Here is a 19,875-nt window from a genome sequence, read left to right on the forward strand (position 1 = left end):
CAGTCTCGGCTGCTCCCCCGCCTCCTGAATCGCTCCGGTCCCCGCCCACGTCCCTTCCCTCACCGCTGATTGGAGGGAAGGGACGCGGGCGGGACCGGAGCGATTCAGGAGGCGGGGGAGCAGCCGAGACTGACATTCATGAGGTAAATACAGCCGCATAGCGCGGCTGTGTTTTATGGGGTCTGACAGCGCGCAGGGGGGTCTTTGGAGGGAACTAACTAGCAACAGAGGCTGGGCTCTATAGGCAGACCCAGCCTCTGTATGGGGATTGCGATGTAAGAACCCCACCTCGGGTTCTCTTTAACCTCCTTAGCGGTAACCCCGTGCTGGACACAAGGTAAGCCGCCGGAGGGTGCCGCTCAGGCCCTGCTGGGCCGATTTACATAATTTTGTTTTTCAAACACGCAGCTAGCACTTTGCTAGCTGCGTGTTTGGTCTGATCGCCGCCGCCCGCCGCGCCGCGTCGCCCCCCCCCCCCACCCGACCCCTTGCACTGCCTGGCCAATCAGTGCCAGGCAGCGCTGAGGGGTGGATCGGATCACCCACCGACGTCACAACGTCGATGACGTCGGTGACGTCATCGCGAAGCCCATACAGGGAATCCCGTTCAGAACGGGATTCCCTGCAGGGCAAAAGTGCCGGCGGCGATCGGAGGGGTGGGAGGGATAGCGAAGGGAGGGGGGAAGCATGTAGCTAGCGCTAGGCTAGCTACATGCTTTTAAAAAATAAAAAAATTTAAAAAAGGTGCTGCACTGCCCCCTGGCGGATTTTTTGTACCACCAGGGAGGTTAAGAGACAAGTCGCCTGATTCTGTAAATATTGCGGTATTTATGCAGTAATATTGCAGTAAAGTTTCCATGTGCAACAAATGCATGGAAATTTGAAGGGTTTTGACCCTTTACCTCTGTGGGCATTACCGTGTTGACACACGTGTTGCTATGGTAACGCACGGTAATGGTTTAATGTGCGGCGCTCCCCTGGGGTTTGTAACAGTAAAATTGCTGTCCACTCCCTGCGCAGGGCACCTAAAACAAGTCCATACCTGGGACACCCGAGACCAGGCTGAACAGCCGATATGGCCAAGTTACCACTAGCATGTATACAAGGCAAGACACAGAACATTTCTCCTGGTGGACCCAAAGCTCCGGAGCTGCAGCCACTAGGGCACGCACAGCAGACAGCAGCAGTTTTAGGGAGGCTTGGCCAAGGTCTCCTTACTGATTAGGTGCTGGCTTACTGAACAGGAAGAGCCAAGATTTGACCCCTGGTCCCATGTGTCAGAGGCAGTGCCCTTAACCATTACACTGCTCCCCTTAACCATTACCATTCTGCAGTCTGTTGCCACTGCTGATGTTGCTGGGTAAGTGAACTAATAGGGATCTGAACAAGTTTCCTAATCCATCCAAATCAACGGCCCTCCATTACACTCACAGAAATAAGATGTTCGCCCTGATTTGAGCAAAAAAATGTATGGATCTACCAGCTGTCATCTCACATTTAAGGGTCAAATCATGGCAATTCCTAGCTGTGGTCATTAGTTACTTTGCAGCTTCACAACACGCATCTGTTGCCATTTATCCACTTAAAATGCTTGCTCCTGTCCTTAGTTCACTGGTGTGATGAGAAGGAGTTAGCATTTAAAGACCGGTCTGAGCATCGCCAATGACAGTGTAACATGTAGCACTGCTGTTTCCATGGTAACCGAGATGTTATGCTGAATAGGCTAGCTATAGAACATCAATTTAGTGCTCTACTAAACATGAATACATTCAGCAAAAGTCTCTGGTAGTTGCAACCTCTTCATCTTCCCTAAAAAAAATACTGAAATTTGGGGACTAATTATAAATTGGTCAGCATTAGGAGCTACACTAAACAAAAACCTATTCACGATGGCTGGGAAACATTCTAAATAGGCAGCTAGTAAAAGTGACTGGACGCTTGCCACTTGGCAGCAATCGCGTACAGAACGGCTCTGACAACTAGGATACCACCAGAGCTTCGGAATTCTTAAAAGGCTGATTCAAATCTACGAGACAGTTAAGAAGCTGTCTTTTCATTCCACGCACATCACGGTCCCATTTTACCATTCAGACCTGCAGGGATTAAAGGAACGTTAACACTGATACATTGTAAAATTATATGCCCAATCAGGGTGGGTTTCAGACTAACCGAGGCCAAGGCCAGGGCTAAAGGATGGAGCCCGCATGGGAATGCCATTAGTGAGACTGTTTGTTATTGCCAGTGTGAATGTGCCTTTCGAACAATACCCGTTTGTGCCATAGCAGTAAATATGCCGCCGTTAGTTGGGAGGTTCGGGTTTGGGGCCTAGAGAGTTAGTTAGAGCTCGGAGATATATGAGGCTCGTATTGGTTATGGCCAAGGCCTCTAGGGTCATAACCTCTATTGTGTACATTGCTAATTGTTGATGGGCACTAATGGGGTGAATGTCCAGCCTGGGAAAAGTAAATAGAGAGATTCGCACAAAATAGTCTGTCAATTTCTTACACCTGCAGAGTATACCAAAGGTGTCACTCTCTTGTAGTTGTACTCTATAATACTGGTTTATATTAAATTATGGAGAGCCTATCAGTGAAGATATCACCAATCTACTAGGAGCAAATCTTCTGCAGCTGGATGGGAGTAGGCAAAATCACATAATAATAATAATAATAATTATTATTATTATATTATCTTCTTCCCTATATTGGCCCTAGTGTGTGTTCAAGTAAAACTGAGACGGGGGTACAAGTTCTATTTTACTTGCTGGGGGTTCTTCGCAGAAGGGGGTTCTTCCAACCCCCTGTGAACTTACAGGTTTCTGAGTGTCCTCCTGGGCTGCTCCATTGTGCCGTTCTTCCCCTCAGAAAGATTGCCTGTTGCGAGCTACTGCGAATGCATGGCCCAGGCCACACGCCTCCTAGATCACACTTCCTTGGCTGCAAGCGGCATCAAGAGCGAAATGGAGGAGGAGCAGACTGGTCCAGTCGACAAGCTTTTGGAGGAGCACAGTGGTGCAACAGAGTGGCCCAGGAAGGACTTGTTGGAAGAAGATAAGAAAAAAAGAACTTGTTTTCCGTCTCTGGTTTACTTTAAGTTGGCCACTCATCATACATGCTTTACCATTATTGTGTATTTGTATTTATGTAGCACTGACCTCCTCTACAGCGAGTATGTATAGTCATGTTATTAACTGTACCTCAGTACAGCTCAGAATCTTATCCCTAGTCTAGTTAAAGTTTAATATCCCTATCACAGGCTAAGGCCAGTATTTGGAGAGGGGGACATTAGCTCATCTGTTTTTGGGTTGTGAGCGGAAACCCCCTAAGGAAACCCATGCAAACACAAGGAGAACATACAAACTCCATGCATGTAGTGTCCTGGCCAAGATTTAAACAAGGGACGTAAAGAGGAACTCCAGTGAAAATAATGTAATAAAAAAGTGCTTCATTTTTACAATAATTATGTATAAATGATTTAGTCAGTGTGTGCCCATTGTAAAATATTTTAAATCCCTGATTTATATTCTGACATTTATCACATGGTGACATTTTTACTGCTGGCAAGTGATGTAGCTGCTGCATGCTTTTTTGGCAGTTGGAAACAGTTGTAAACAGCTATTTCCCACAATGTAACAAGGTTCACAGACAGGAAACTGCCAGAAGTACCTCGGTACTCAGAGCTTCTTCTGGGAGGGGTTTCACCACAATATCAGCCATACAGCGCCCCCTGATGGTCTGTTTGTGAAAAGGAATAGATTTCTCATGTAAAAGGGGGTATCAGCTACTGATTGGGATAAAGTTCAATTCTTGGTCGGAGTTTCTCGTTAAGCACTGCGAGGAGAGAGTGCTACCCACAGTACTGACACATTTTTATAGTTTGAAGGAATAACTAAAAGCTCTTCGTATATTCAGTCAGCTTCCCCTTGTATTACATAGATTTGGTGACACTGGAAAGGGTTATACAGCCAGGATTGTAAAATGTATGGGCATCTTTAGGAACTTGGAACATTAGAGTGTCCATTTGAGAGATAGAGACTGAAGGAAATAGTGCAATGTGTATAGAATTATTCTTACTATTATTATTATTATCATTATCATTATTGTATATTTTATAATTATCCAGAAAAAATCTTCAGAGAAAGGCAGTTGAAATGTATCCTCAGACAGGATAAAGAATTCCATTGCCCCAGATTCGCAGTTTGCTAAGTATAGCAGCAGATGACATTTACTGTTAGAAAGGCATCCAGTCTATTTGGAAATGCGTTTTGTTCATTCTGTACTGTCTTCACCACATCCTCTGGTAGGGAATTCCATAGCCTGGCTGCTCACTGTAGGGAGGACTTTGTTTTATGTATGGGCAATGAAATGTGGGTCAATATAACATTAACAGACGTAGGACTAGCAGTAGACGTAGCAGTAGAGGTAGCTATTGTTGGAGCAACAATATTATAGTTATTATTAACTAATAATCATCATCGTCAGTGGAAGTGAAAGGGTCAAGACTTTTAGGCCTTGTTCACATTGCGTTCGGCTCCCGTCTCTGTCCGCAGTGGGGGGTTTTCCGCGTTTTTTAAGTGTTTTCCAGCGATTTTCTGTGCGTATGCTCATTTTTTGTGGGAGTTTTTGTAAGCGATTTTGCAGAGCGCCTCCGTCTTTTGATCCGGAAAAAAATCCGGAAACAGTAAAAACAATGTTTTTTTATTTCTTAAATGCTCACGCAATCTCTTGCTAAAGCGATTTTGTGAGCATTTTGCCTTTTTCCTATACCTTCCATTTAGGCAAATCGCCTCAAAAATGGCCAAGCACCGCTTTTCTAAGCGGATCGCAAATAAACCGCTCAGATATGAACTCTCTCATAGAGAATCATTACACAAGCGTTTTCAGGGCGATTTTGAAAATTGCCCGCTGTTAAATTTTTACAAAAACGCCTATAATGTGAACAAGGCCTCAGGGCTCGTTTCCACCAGCGGTTGGCGTTCCTGGTTGGATACGGTTTTCCGGACCACAGGTCATGCTATCTATGGAGGAATGGACGCGTTTTCTGTCCAATTTATTATTTTCTGGACATGAATGCATGTAACTTCCTGCATTAGGTGAAAGAAGCCCAATGATTTCATTTGCTTTAACAACACCTAATGCGAATTTTGGGTGCCTTCGTGTCGGGGATCCATCCGTAAATAGCATTAGGTATAAACGTGACCTTACCTTAAAGGATATCTTAGCGCATAATTAAATTAAAAACAGGGGGGAGCATGCATGTTTAGTGGGCTCTCCTCAGGCCCACCTCTCCCCCCATTCTCCTCCTACTGCTCACAGTAACCTGATCACATGTCACTTCAGCTTCCTGTGTAGGCTAAATCATAAGCAGAGATGACACATGATCAGGCGATCATCACCAACCTGTTATAAAATTACATGTTGATCACATGCTTTTCCATGACTTCTCTTTTGGTAGAAATCTGGATCACTCCAATGGCTATTTCAATATCTAACTACAGTGCATTGAAGAATATTTGAATACAGTTCAGTTGCCTGTTATTTTTTTTTGTGCTGAAGGGAACTGGAACCAAGTAAAATGATTTAAATAAACACATGATGTACCTGCAAATGAATATTGCATACTTACCTCATCGTCAGTTCCTCTCAGAAGCTCCCCATTTTCTTCTAACAACGATCCCTTCCAGTTCTGACAATATTTTGTCAGAACTGAAAGCTATATGTCAGTTATAACTGAAAGGACAACCGATGACCAAGGTAATGCCCATCTTTCCCTACGGCTCAAGTGGGCAATATTACAGTTTAACAGTGTGTTGCCCAGGAAGCCGTTATGGGGTAATGGCCTTTTTTCGAAATGGAGAACGGAGAATTCCATTGATCAAAGTGGACAAATAGGAAGCGGGAGAGGAGAAGGAGATTGAGGAGTAAACTACATAGGAGGTGAGTATGACGTGTGTATGTTTATTTCAACTTTTAATTTTCAGTTCAGGTTTAAGTTAAAATTGTAAGCAGATTTTGTGCAGATGCCACCCGGAGTAACAGTATTTGCAGCATTTTAGCAACAAGCTATACTTCCACGTATTAGGTGAATGGAGCTGCTGTTTCTAATAAGGCCATTTTTGCTCTAAGCTGATATAGTGCTGGGAATTGAAATTGCAGCTCCATTGTAGAATTGTATTGCTTGAAAAATTCAAAACAGACTGAAACTGGGGATATGACTTGAATTCCTAGAATACCAGAGGAGCAGGTATTAAAGTTTGAGCTGAATTCAAAACAAGTGGCGCAGACACCTGCCTAATTCATACCACCTGGGCAGCAGCAGGAATATCCTGTAAATCTGCATCTACTATGGAGTGTTTAGAATACAGAACACTTGATCTGCTTGGGGATTTTCTTTAGTTCTTTAGTTTATCACATACTGCCACCCAGTGGTCTCTTTTATAGCTACAACTTGTGAGATCTATGATGGAAAATGTATGGTACTTCTAGCAGATTGACAGATAAGGTGTTTTCTGCAATTTGCAGAAGCGCGACTAAAGGTTCCCAAATATCTAGTGACTCGTCAGCCGATTTGATAATTGTTATCGAATCAGATGAAAATCAGTGCCACCAAGTGCATACCCGAGTGATGTTGCGACCAATTTGGGGTCGAACATGTCAATCGGACATGCTGCAAGATGTCAGACCGTTGTGATCGGTCGGGTGCACGGCAGTAACGGTGAGCAATATCAGAGCAAGTGATGAATGGAACGAAACCCCAGACGCTGTCAGCCCCTTATGTACAATGTCAACACACCATTGGCCGATCTGCCCATACATCGCCTGATGTATGGGCACCTAGTACACGTGTACATGTCATCCAGCTGGCAGCATCTGGAACTGATCCCTCAAGTGATTTTGCAGGTTAGCAATGTGTTCTGTTGCTTTGTCGGGGGCAGGGGGAGGTCGGGCCAATGGAGTGGTGTGGGAGTGACATCAGTGGCCAAGGCACTAGGGGAAGGCATCAGGGGCTGTGGTACACACGCTAGATTCTTGGCAGAGGTGGTCATCAGAGCCGGGAGAAGGTCCTCCAGCACCCAAGGCTGAGACACCAAAGTACACCCCTCCATCCCTCCCACCCCATCCGTCACACACTGATTGCTATTAGACTAAGAGATCCCCCAGGGCCACCAACCCCTCAACACCCCATCTCTAGTTATCTGGCTTGCAGTCACTGCCATGTATCCCGTTTTCTTATTTCTCTCTGCTCCAAATACAATAGGTGGTGAACTTATTTGTTGAACAATAATAACAATGTGTTTGTGATACCACATTATTCATAGATACATAAAAAAAATGTTGGCTTGGCACTGAGTCCAGCACAGGATTGAAAAGTGTTGAAATTAATGAAAGCGACTCTGAAGTGACCTGAAAAAAAAGACTGATATGTCCTCACCTGCCACCCCCCCCCCCCCCACACCCCACCCCCCACCACCCTTTTTCAAAAAAATATTAGTCGCAGGTCTGAAGTGCAAAAATAAAAACAAAAAAAAAACAGATACTCACCTAAGGAGAGGGAAGGCACCTATAAGGTCTTATAGAGCGTCCCTTTTCCTCACCTGGTCCCCTTATTCCACCACCATCACCCGTTAGCAGTATCCGTCAAATATTGCTCTGTGCCGCCGTGGGAGGCTTCTCACTCCCGAAGGCGGTTGGTTCCACACAAGCACGCACTCACGCCCCTGCAGTACGGAGCTGCCCATCTTCAGGAGCACTCGGGCTCCCAAAGCCCTCTAAAGCCTACTGTAGCGGCAAATTAAAACAGGGGTGACAGCGCTGGAAAGAGAGGACCAAGAGAGAAATGGGAATGCTCTATAAGACCCAGAGCTTTCCCTCTCCATAGGTGAGTACCTGTTTTTGTTTTTCTTTCACTTTAGACATGCTTTAGGCCCGGTTCACATTAGAGTTCAAAAACAGTCCATTCCAGGAGCGGAAGGTAACGGATCGTAACGGATGGGAACTGATCCATTGGATCCGTTCTGCACAATCCGCTGAGCGGACCGCAAGTTTCCTGCTGCAGCAATTTTTCTGGACCGCTGAGCCCAGCAGAACGGAAATGGAAGCTGAAGTGCTGCATTGAGGGAAATGAGGAAATGGAACGTTTCTTCACACTAATGACCATTCTAAATAGAAAAATACACTTGTAGAAATGTAGAAACGGAACGGAAACAGCAGAACGGAAACTGAGCGAAAACGGATCCGAACGACCGGTGATCAGATTCGTTTTCATGGATCAGTTTGCGAATGAATCATTTTTGAGGGGGACAGTGGGGGAACGACTGAGTATCCACATTTAGGACCTTATTTAATTCAGTTTTTTCTCTTAAGTTTTCGCTTGGGGGTTTAATTCTCATCATCTGTTTAATAAAAACTTGTCAGCCATCTGCAATTGAAAAAGTACCAAAAACTGGGTGAAAAAATATTGCCAAACCATTAGTATTTTCTTGCTTGCTGGTGGCTTGAAAGGCATTTTATTGAAACATTGTGAAAATATAACCTAGGAGAAACCTTAGGAGAAAAACTGAATTGCATATGGTTCTTCATACTCACTTCCCTCCACAATTAATGCCTTTCTGATTCCTAACCTTAATTTCCTTGCAACATTACACATAATGTAACAAACAGAGGCCCCTGGAAGATTAATATACTCTAAAAGCAGTTTAAAAATAGGAGGTAGTGGTGGACTTACCTCCCCAAAGACATTTACATATGGGGAGACAGTGGCCAGGTGGCGGTCAGGAATTGGTCTGTGGCGTATGGGCAGACAACAGATCCCTCTCCAATACTGTGCGCCATAGAAAGTTAATCCTGATTCAAACTTGGTGTTTTATCATTTTCATACATTTTTAGGGAGTTTTTTTTTCCCACAAAGGTTATCATGCTGTGGCTAAGCTAGAGAGAAAGTTCTGAGTTTAGATCCACTTTAAGGATGATGCCTGGGGATGCTAACGCTTTGCTTCCTGTACTGTGCAAGCAATTATTTAGACCTGAAAAGTATAACACAGGGAATTCCTTTACATGAAACAATCACATTGGAAGTATTGAATTGATCTATGTCTCGTGCGCTCACTTGTTACAAAATAATAACTAATACATATACAATATTCAAAACATACAATTTGCAAAATGTTGCCTCTTAAAGTCCAAAGGCTAATTCACGTGTCCATGGGTCGCTGCACCAAACATCAAGCATCAGATGTGTGTTAACAAAGTTCCTTCCAAGATGCTGCGCTCACATGTGTTTGACCTCTTCATAAGGTTGTATCACTCAAAAAATGAAAAGAAATAAAAACATAGCGTAAAACTGTATTAGAACATTGCCACGTCCCTCACACCCAGTGCCAAGAATTGCTCATGGACTCTGCCCAAGTGTCACCACAGACCACCAGGTCACACAGGTCCTCACCATGTATTATGGGGATGTGGATGTGTGCATCGGTTGGGGCCCGGGCATTGAACACAAGGAGAAGGGAGTCTATCGGTTTTTACTGGATATTGGGTATTGGATGGAGACAGTAGAGATTAAGTGGTAAAATCAAAGTTGACCAGTTGTCAATATGTCTGGTGAAGACACGTAAAGAGAGAAGGGTGGGTATATGGTTCAATTCATCATGGTATTAAATGCTGGCTTTTGGGATTATGTAAAGTTGATAATGTGCTGTATGATGGAAAAGGTTAAAATTGATTCTGTGTAATGTGATGGGAAAGCTAATATGGTTAAGTTGCATTGATATAATCCGGGGTTTGAGGAGTGGATCTTATTGGATATGATACTGGGAATGCCGTAATGATGCGGAATTTGCCTTTCAATTCTATTACATTTAATCGCTAGGAACTCCGTATTGATGCGGAATTTCCTTCTATCCCTAGTGTATGTAAACATTATGAGTTCCGTATCAGTGCGGAAGTTTTTGTTTCCAGCCAATCAGAGGTCCGGAATATCGGCATGTTGATACTACTAGCCATGAAATGATGGTGGGGACGGCACCCTGGGTGTGATTGGCCGCGGCTAACCTTCCATTGGGAGTACAGCGGGCTGAATGGAATCACGGGGGTGACCCTTGCTGACATGGCAACTTCTCATTGGCTTTGGGAGGGATGGCGTAGGGCGGAAGTATTCCGGCGGCCATCTTGGTTGAGGTAAAGTTGGGGATTGGTCGATTGGGTGGGAATAAGAGTATTTTAAGGCGCTGGCTGGTCATACGCCTCAAGCTCCTGATGAGTGCGCATGCACGAAACGCGTAGGGCGGAGCTACGGGCGGACATAGCTGGCGTGGATGACTTATTGAAATGCTTGCTTTTACTGGAAATCTGTGAGTGCACTACTTTTATTTATTTTATTAAAGCGAATGGTTTTACACTATGTGGAGCTTCTCAGTTATTAGGCTGATGTGAGAACCCTACTCCTATGGAAACATCTATTTGAGACTGGCAGTGAAAGATCCGCTGGGTGTTCTGAGTGCAGTTGCTGTCTTATAATTTGGGCAGCAAAACAGAAGGTGAGAGGCCACGTTTGCTGGTGGTGGTGTGAAGCTTTGAGGGAACTTACACTGTTTGCAAGGTGCAAGGTGCTTTCTCTGCTGTCTGTGGTTGGCGGCCATAATACATGGTGAGGACCTGTGTGACCTGGTGGTCTGTGGTGACACTTGGGCAGAGTCCATGAGCAATTCTTGGCACTGGGTGTGAGGGACGTGGCAATGTTCTAATACAGTTTTACGCTATGTTTTCATTTCTTTTCATTTTTTGAGTGATACAACCTTATGAAGAGGTCAAACACATGTGAGCGCAGCATCTTGGAAGGAACTTTGTTAACACACATCTGATGCTTGATGTTTGGTGCAGCGACCCATGGACACGTGAATTAGCCTTTGGACTTTAAGAGGCAACATTTTGCAAATTGTATGTTTTGAATATTGTATATGTATTAGTTATTATTTTGTAACAAGTGAGCGCACGAGACATAGATCAATTCACACGTTTTATTAAGCACAATTGTTAGTGCAGCACACTGGGTATTTGCTATTTAGGGTAATATGGAGTTACTGAATGTTTTCAATAGGGGGCAGGCTGATATTGATACAATATTCACCAAAGAGGCCAACCCCCAAAATGGAAATGTGGATAACTGTTTTAGGAACATGCACTCCCTGATGCAGAAAGAGATTAACACATGGTGGGATGCTGCTAGCCTGAGGAAATCAATCAAGGAGGGAATTATTCCCAAACGGTTTAGATGGGATCTTATGGTTTATGGTGGGGAGGAGGGAGATGAGAATGATAAAGAATTAGGGGATTTTTTAAATGAATGTGGTATTAACCTCTTGAAGATCCTACTGAAGCGTAAAAATGGGAGGGCAGATAGAATTAAGAAAGAGATTGAGGAACAGAAACAGAAGATGGAGACTTTTAAAGAAGCCAGTGATTTTAGACAGCGTACTGAAACTATGGTGAGAAATCTAGTAAAAATTGATAAAGAGGTTGGTGAAACTAAGGTGGGCCGTTTCCAGCGTGATTGGCAAGAGTATCAGAATAAGCAGGCATATAGATGGCAGGTAGAGCAAACTAAAAGGAAAGAAAAAGTTGAAAGGAATATGGCCATTGGAAGTGAACATATGGAGATGCAACAGCTAGGTGAGTACAAACCCCGGATAGATACAAGGTATGAAGGACATAGGATGGGATCCCAGCAGGTACATTTTAATTCCCCTAGAGCAGAAGGAAGATGGGAAGATGGAAGCCCAAGAGTACAAATGAATGGGGCAGGTAGACGGGGGAGAATGGGAGGATACAGAGGAGAGGATAGATACAATGAGGGGGGGTATAGAGGCCATTTTTATCAACCTAGAACCCCGGGCTTCAGACCTGGGATGGGCCCACAAAAACCCAGGAGGGAATGGAGACCACAGTATCCGAAAAATGATATACCTAGCTATGTGCCTACACAGAATCGATTTGATCCACTTAATGATGTGGGAGATGATTTTTTTGGGAAGATCTGGGACGAAGTGAGGAGACAGCGAGTGGGAGAGGGGGAGGTGGATCCTGGGGGAGGGGGCAGAAAGCGAGGAATAGAAGAGGGTGCAGAGGGGGGAGAAGAAAAGCGAAGAAGGTGAAGGGAAAGGGTATTTTTAACATTAGCCAGGTCCAACTCAAACCGGAAGAGATGGCCATCTTGGATAAGGGCCTGAAATATGCCCCGAAACAGGGCCTGGACAAATTTGGTACGTATATTAATATACAAAAGTACGTGAGGAAACTTAACATTAAAAAATATTTCCTATCTAAAGAAGCCATTAACAGAAATAAGGATAGACCTGCTCCTGAGTACGTACATACTGGACTAAAGAATAGGTCCTTATTTAACCCAAATACATACAGTAAGGGAAGTACAGTGGAAGTGTTTAGAAAACTGGTCACGATGGATCTGGAAAAATTGGGTGACCATAGGAAGGATGGTGAGTTAGTGACAGCACTCAAACTAGCTGAAAGAAAAGATCTGCTGATCAGGCCTGCTGACAAAGGAGGTGGTGTTGTGGTTATGAGAAAGGACCAGTACACTGATGAATTAGATAAAATAGTCGGGGACAATGCAACCTATGAAAAACTGAAAGGGGACCCCACTAGACAGTATAAAGAGGTATTAAGAGACATTCTTAAGGGAGGATTGGATGAAGGGATAATTGATGATTCGGAGTTCAAGTATCTTATGATTGATGTACCTAGGATACCGGTGATATATCAGAACCCAAAAATACACAAGGATCCTGAAAAACCCCCGGGCAGGCCCATAATTAGCGGGACAGAGTCCCTCAATCAGAGAGTAGGTGAATATATTGATAGGTTCTTACAGCCCATTGTGCAGAGACTCCCATATCTCATTAAGGACACGAAAGAAATGATTAAAGAGGTAGAAAAGATTACGCTAGGTACAGATGATCTTTTGGTAACGGCTGATGTGGCCTCATTATACACAATAATTCCGCATGATTTGGGAATGAAGGCAGTGGAAAGAGCCCTGAGGAGCGATGGTACATTAAAAAGGGAGCAAATTCTGTTCATTCTTCGGCTGCTAGGGTTCGTTTTACAGCATAATTATTTTTGGTATGCTGGGAATTTTTTTCGGCAGATAACGGGATGCGCCATGGGGGCGAAGTTTGCACCCAGTCTAGCAAATATTTTCATGGACGAATGGGAACGAGAGGTGTTGGAAAATAGTAACAGCCAACCAGTGAAGCACTGGTTTCGGTATATAGACGACCTGTGTATTATCTGGGAAGGGAACAGAATGGAGCTGGATCTATATGTGGAATGGCTCAATTCCAACCAGAGGGGCATTAGATTGACGGTGGAGAGTGATGAGAACAGAATTTGCTTTCTTGATTTGGATCTCTACAGGAAGGGTGATAGGCTACAGATGCGGACCTATTTCAAGAAAACAGATAGGAATGGATATATCCCATATTCCAGCTGTCATCATAAGAAATGGCTTACTAACATACCCAAGGGACAGATGTTTAGAATACGGCGTAATTGTTCAGAGATCACGGATTATAGGGAGCAGACAGACATGTTGATAGAGAGGTTTGTGGAAAAGGGGTATGAGAGGGAGAGTTTGGGGAGGATACGTGATGCTGCTGAAAAGATAGATAGAGGGCAGATGTTGGGGAATGGGAGGAATAGAAGTGAAGTGGGCAATAGACAGGAATATGCAATGTTGCTTGACTATAATTCAAGGCATGGTGAAGTGGAACGAGTGATAAGAAGACATTGGAATGTGTTGAGGGCGGATGCGGTGTTGGGACGGAACATACCTGCTCATCCACGGTTTATATATAAGAAGGCGAAGAACCTGCAGCAGATCTTAGTTCCAAGCTTTATTGATGGCCCAAAAAAGAGCAGGGGTGATATGATGGGAAATAAAGGGTTCTATCCATGCAGAAAATGTGTAGGTTGCATAGAATCGCAGGCGCAGAAACGCAATAAAGTCATGGGAAGGGTTACTGGAAAGGAATACAAACTTAGGGACTGCATTACTTGCAGTACCACTCATGTTGTATATATGTGTTGGTGTCCTTGTGGACACCAATACATTGGGAGGACCACGAGGAAATTAAAGGACCGTATTGGCGAACATGTTAGGAATATTAAAAAAGGTAATCCTGCACACAATATGTCTAAACACTTTGCTGAACATCATGGGCGGAATCCGGGCATGATGAACTTCTGTGGAATTGATAGATTAAGGGGGAGTTGGAGAGGGTGCAATAAGGTTAGGGAATTATCTAGGATGGAGTCGCGCTGGATCCATGAATTGAAAACTCTGCACCCGAGAGGTCTCAATGTCGAGTTCGATTTGAACTGTTTTATTTCTAACGATTAGTTGTCATGTGGGATAGATCTGTGCCCCCTTTTTGGGACACAGATGTACCCCATTTGGATAAGGGATCTTAGTGGTGGACAATGCTGTGGCTAATGGGGTGGGGGGGGGGGTGTGGGTTATTTGTGTTCTATGTGATTTGGGGATTGTCAGGCCTTGTGTCCGGTGAGGCGGGTTCTTTCTGGTGCGTCCGTTCACGTTCTGCCATGTTTGTGGGGGATGTGGATGTGTGCATCGGTTGGGGCCCGGGCATTGAACACAAGGAGAAGGGAGTCTATCGGTTTTTACTGGATATTGGGTATTGGATGGAGACAGTAGAGATTAAGTGGTAAAATCAAAGTTGACCAGTTGTCAATATGTCTGGTGAAGACACGTAAAGAGAGAAGGGTGGGTATATGGTTCAATTCATCATGGTATTAAATGCTGGCTTTTGGGATTATGTAAAGTTGATAATGTGCTGTATGATGGAAAAGGTTAAAATTGATTCTGTGTAATGTGATGGGAAAGCTAATATGGTTAAGTTGCATTGATATAATCCGGTGTTTGAGGAGTGGATCTTATTGGATATGATACTGGGAATGCCGTAATGATGCGGAATTTGCCTTTCAATTCTATTACATTTAATCGCTAGGAACTCCGTATTGATGCGGAATTTCCTTCTATCCCTAGTGTATGTAAACATTATGAGTTCCGTATCAGTGCGGAAGTTTTTGTTTCCAGCCAATCAGAGGTCCGGAATATCGGCATGTTGATACTACTAGCCATGAAATGATGGTGGGGACGGCACCCTGGGTGTGATTGGCCGCGGCTAACCTTCCATTGGGAGTACAGCGGGCTGAATGGAATCACGGGGGTGACCCTTGCTGACATGGCAACTTCTCATTGGCTTTGGGAGGGATGGCGTAGGGCGGAAGTATTCCGGCGGCCATCTTGGTTGAGGTAAAGTTGGGGATTGGTCGATTGGGTGGGAATAAGAGTATTTTAAGGCGCTGGCTGGTCATACGCCTCAAGCCCCTGATGAGTGCGCATGCACGAAACGCGTAGGGCGGAGCTACGGGCGGACATAGCTGGCGTGGATGACTTATTGAAATGCTTGCTTTTACTGGAAATCTGTGAGTGCACTACTTTTATTTATTTTATTAAAGCGAATGGTTTTACACTATGTGGAGCTTCTCAGTTATTAGGCTGATGTGAGAACCCTACTCCTATGGAAACATCTATTTGAGACTGGCAGTGAAAGATCCGCTGGGTGTTCTGAGTGCAGTTGCTGTCTTATAATTTGGGCAGCAAAACAGAAGGTGAGAGGCCACGTTTGCTGGTGGTGGTGTGAAGCTTTGAGGGAACTTACACTGTTTGCAAGGTGCAAGGTGCTTTCTCTGCTGTCTGTGGTTGGCGGCCATAATACATGGTGAGGACCTGTGTGACCTGGTGGTCTGTGGTGACACTTGGGCAGAGTCCATGAGCAATTCTTGGCACTGGGTGTGAGGGACGTGGCAATGTTCTAATACAGTTTTACGCTATGTTTTCATTTCTTTTCATTTTTTGAGTGATACAACCTTATGAAGAGGTCAAACACATGTGAGCGCAGCATCTTGGAAGGAACATTGGAAGTATTGTCTCGCACTCACTAATGGATCAAACCCATAGTCTTTAAGGGGAGTGCGACAGGCTGAAAAGAGGGATGACGCCCTCTATGCAGTATTCAACAAGGGAGAAAGCTGGCACTTCCAAAATCAATCTTTATTAGTTCCATGTAAAAATATGGCCAAACGTTTCGGAGCCGCGTAGGACCCCTTTATCAAGGCAATATCTGCTCTGAGGCAAAGATCTGATTGCTGCTGTGCAAAAAATTCTGCATAGGAATTCGGGAGTCTGGCTCCTCTTAAACACTCGCTGTCAGCGATGTGTATTTATCTGAGGTCAGCAGCATGTGCTGACAGCGAGTGTTTAAGAGGAGCCAGACTCCCAAATTCCTATGCAGAATTTTTGCACAGCAGCAAACAGATCTTTGCCTCAGAGCAGATATTGCCTTGATAACGGGGTCCTACACGGCTCTGAAACGTTGGCGATATTTTTACATGGAACTAATAAAGATTAATTTTGGATCCAGCTTTCTCCCTTGTTGAATTTTACATGAAACAATGTCTTGTTGAGCTGTTTCACATTAAGTCAATTTTCAATTTTTCAGCAATTGTTCACAGCCGTAACTGACTGACTGCAAGTTTTGAAATGGATAAACATTGTTAAAGTAAGCCTAAAAAGATGTTAAAGTAACATTGTTAAAGGAAAACCGAGTTGAAAATAAAGTAATGAAATAAACGACTGTATCTATCTTCCTTCTCCTAAAAAATGATTTTTTTAAAGATATTCCACAGTTTTATTTTATGTTTAAATCTACTTTTTTAAGGACTTCCAAGGCCAAATGTCAAAAAAAGTTAAATACCTTCATCACTTTTGTAGGCACGGAGGACGCCGTCCGCTCCCCTCCGTGCCGTTCCGCCGGGTCCCCGCCGCTCAATGGCCCCCGGGCCGGCTCCCGACCTCACGGCCCGGGTCGGCATACTTTGCGGCATGCGTTTGGTAAAAGTTGGGGGGTCGGCTTATATGCGGGTCGGCTTGCTTGCGAGTATATACGGTATCTTAAAAAGTCATTTTTAGGAGGAGGAGGATAGATACAATTATTTATTTTATTAGTTTATTTTCACCTCGGGCATCCTTCAACTTTCAATGACCCCTGGGGTCATGACGCTGGGAACTCTGCTCTGTGTCTCTCATCACAGAGCAGAGTGCAGGGAGGCGGGGAAGCGGGCATTGGAGAGGTGGGGGAGAGGCAGAGCTGTCCTATTAGAGCCTAAGAAGGGGCATTCGCAACACCACTAGTGGACTTTACCCCCTTCTCCCTCGAGATGCTGACAAGCTACATGTCAGCAACTTTGGGGGCTCACAGCATGGCGCAGGGGGGGCAGTGGCATGTCATGGACCAGGGAACTTGCCTCTGTGTGTCCCATCTGTCTCCTGCCCCCCCCCCCCCCCCCATAGGTGTTTTATTATGTTTTACATAAAAAGGAGCTACCTTTTTAATGGAATTCATCCTACCACAGAGAACCTCAGGCCCCATTCACACTTGAGCATTTTGCCAGCGATTTCGGGAAGACGCTCAAACGCTAGCGCTTTTGAAAACGCTAGTGTAATAAAACCCTATGGGCCCGTTCTTACTTGAGTGATTTGCGCTAATCGCCGCAAATCACCCAAAATCACGAAACGCAAACACGTAGCCTGCAACATTTTCAGACGATTTCCTGGCGATCGCATTTCAGTGCTATAGAAGCACTAAACGCGATTGCGGAGAAATCGCTGCACTGTCCAGTGATTTTTTCCCGTGTGAAAACGTGGAAAAATTGCTCCCGCAAAATGCTGGCAAAAATCGCCGGCGTTTTGCGCTTCTAAGTGTGAATGGGGCCTCACACCACTAGTCATTCTCGTTGATATTCCTCTCCACAGCAGAGATATTTGGCAGCGCGCACAAACATAAAACATTAGCGGCGTAGTAATATTTACTTCACGCTCCCAGAGCTACTTGGTTAAAATGAGCAAAAAGAAAAATACAGCCTAAATTGCCTTTCAAATGGCCTTTCTAACAATGGCTCTTACTGTTCCCACATAATTTAGCCGAGCTGTAAAAGCTGAATCAGCTGGCGCGCGCCGCGCTTCTGAAGTGGCGTTCCTGAGCCTGAATTCCTGCAATAACACTGCGAGCCCACCAGCGAAAATGATGCCGTTTCATTGCAAATTAACAGATGGCCTGATATTTTATCCTTCAAAAATGGCCTCATTTGAATATAAATGTTAAGCCTGTTATTTCTCCCCTGGTATTCCCGCTAGTTTAAATTAATTGCCGCTAGAGCAGAAAATCATATGTAATCAGTCACTGCATAATGAACAACCTGTTCCGCTGCACAGCACATCACTTCCCAGCTACACGGACACTTCTTGTAGGTTTAGACATGTCATTACGATTCGTGGACGCTGCCGCTGTCTCTCCCTCGGCGATCTGTCATGTGACACACTTCACATCCGAAGTGTCATTCTGGATGCTTTTCTTAGGCCGCAGCTACGAGACGGCATAGCCTGTAAGGGTGAATTAAAGGAGAAACTGCACTTTCCTTCAAATCATCTACATTTGCACCGCCAGGGCTGGTTCACACTTAGCGCTTTTGCAGCACTTTGTTGATTGCCGGCGATCAGCAAAGTGCTGCTGCTAATGTATCCCTATGGATGCACTCACACTGCAGCGTTTGCGATTGCGATCAATCGCAAACGCCCTGCATGCAGAACTTTGGCAACGGTTGCGCCGGGATTCTCGTTCTATTGAACAGGAATCACAAGCGCTAATTGCAGTCAAACGCGAGATTTGGGATATGGAATCACAATCGTGGACGCGAACGTGATAGCGTTAAAGACCCTAGTGTGATCTAGTCCTAACTCCATACATTAAAGAGGAATTGTAACCAAGCATTGAACTTCCCAATCAATAGCTGATACCCCCTTCCCCATAAGAAATCTTTACCTTTTCTTGAAAAGCTCATCAGGGGGGTCTGTATGGCTGATATAATGTTGAAACCCCTCCCACAGTAGGTCCTGAGAGTTTCCTGTCTGTGAGCCTTGTTGCATTGTGGGAAATAACTGTTGTTTCCAACTGCCAAGCAACCAGTATCTCCCTTCATATGTATATCTATAAAAAAAACAACCTTTTAACCTATTGCATCATTAGGGGGTGTGGTTATAGATAATAGCAGTTTTTTTCAAGTCTGCCAGTAGAAGAGATGAATACATGCAGGCTACTTGTGGTCAAACAATATGAACAAATTACATAGTGAATATCAATAATTTCTTCATCTCTCTTTTATTTTTTAACTTCTCACTTTGCAATGTATTAAATGTATTTTTCCCCCTTTTTGCTACCGTTCTTCTTCAAAGGAGAAATTGCACTTTCCTTCAAATCATCTACATTGGCACCATAATTCTGGGACTTAACTTTCCTTGCATCACTACTCCCATAAGCCCTACACATTAGAGTCATACGATCCATACTCCATGCATTGATGAAGGGCAAATACCCTGGAACAGCTGTATGAATGCTGCAATAAATGACTCTGTGTAATTTAGAACACAGTTACCTTCTGCTTCAAAAGATAATATTCTACATCCTGAATTAGGGCACTCGCTAATGTAGTAAAATGTAGCCACTTGTTGGCACTAGCTGTTAGCACAATGACTAAAGGATTCGATACACTGATTCAAACAATAATCTGTGAAAAATTAGGGTGATTCATTTGTAATTAATATATATACAAGCATGGCCGGATTTATAGTTTTTCTACCCCTATGCCAACTTTCTTTCAGCTTCCCTTACATGTGCAGCACTGCAGCACCCCCCCCCCCCCCATTCCTTTTGCAGCCCCC

General features: G+C 44.3%; 1 long non-coding RNA gene across 1 annotated transcript in view; it reads right to left on the reverse strand.

Annotated features, from left to right (window-relative positions):
* LOC137519632 (uncharacterized) overlaps positions 1 to 19,067 on the reverse strand; it is a 28,363-nt gene extending 9,296 nt beyond the window's left edge. The window contains exons 1-2 of the long non-coding RNA XR_011021054.1: positions 18,980 to 19,067; positions 18,357 to 18,540 (exon numbers count right to left, since the gene is read on the reverse strand). This is a non-coding gene — a long non-coding RNA (uncharacterized lncRNA). The remainder of the gene's footprint in view (positions 1 to 18,356; positions 18,541 to 18,979) is intronic.
* Between the last annotated feature and the right edge of the window lie 808 nt (positions 19,068 to 19,875).

This window comes from Hyperolius riggenbachi, chromosome 5, assembly GCF_040937935.1.
Source record: "Hyperolius riggenbachi isolate aHypRig1 chromosome 5, aHypRig1.pri, whole genome shotgun sequence".
NCBI classification, from domain to species: domain Eukaryota; kingdom Metazoa; phylum Chordata; class Amphibia; order Anura; family Hyperoliidae; genus Hyperolius; species Hyperolius riggenbachi.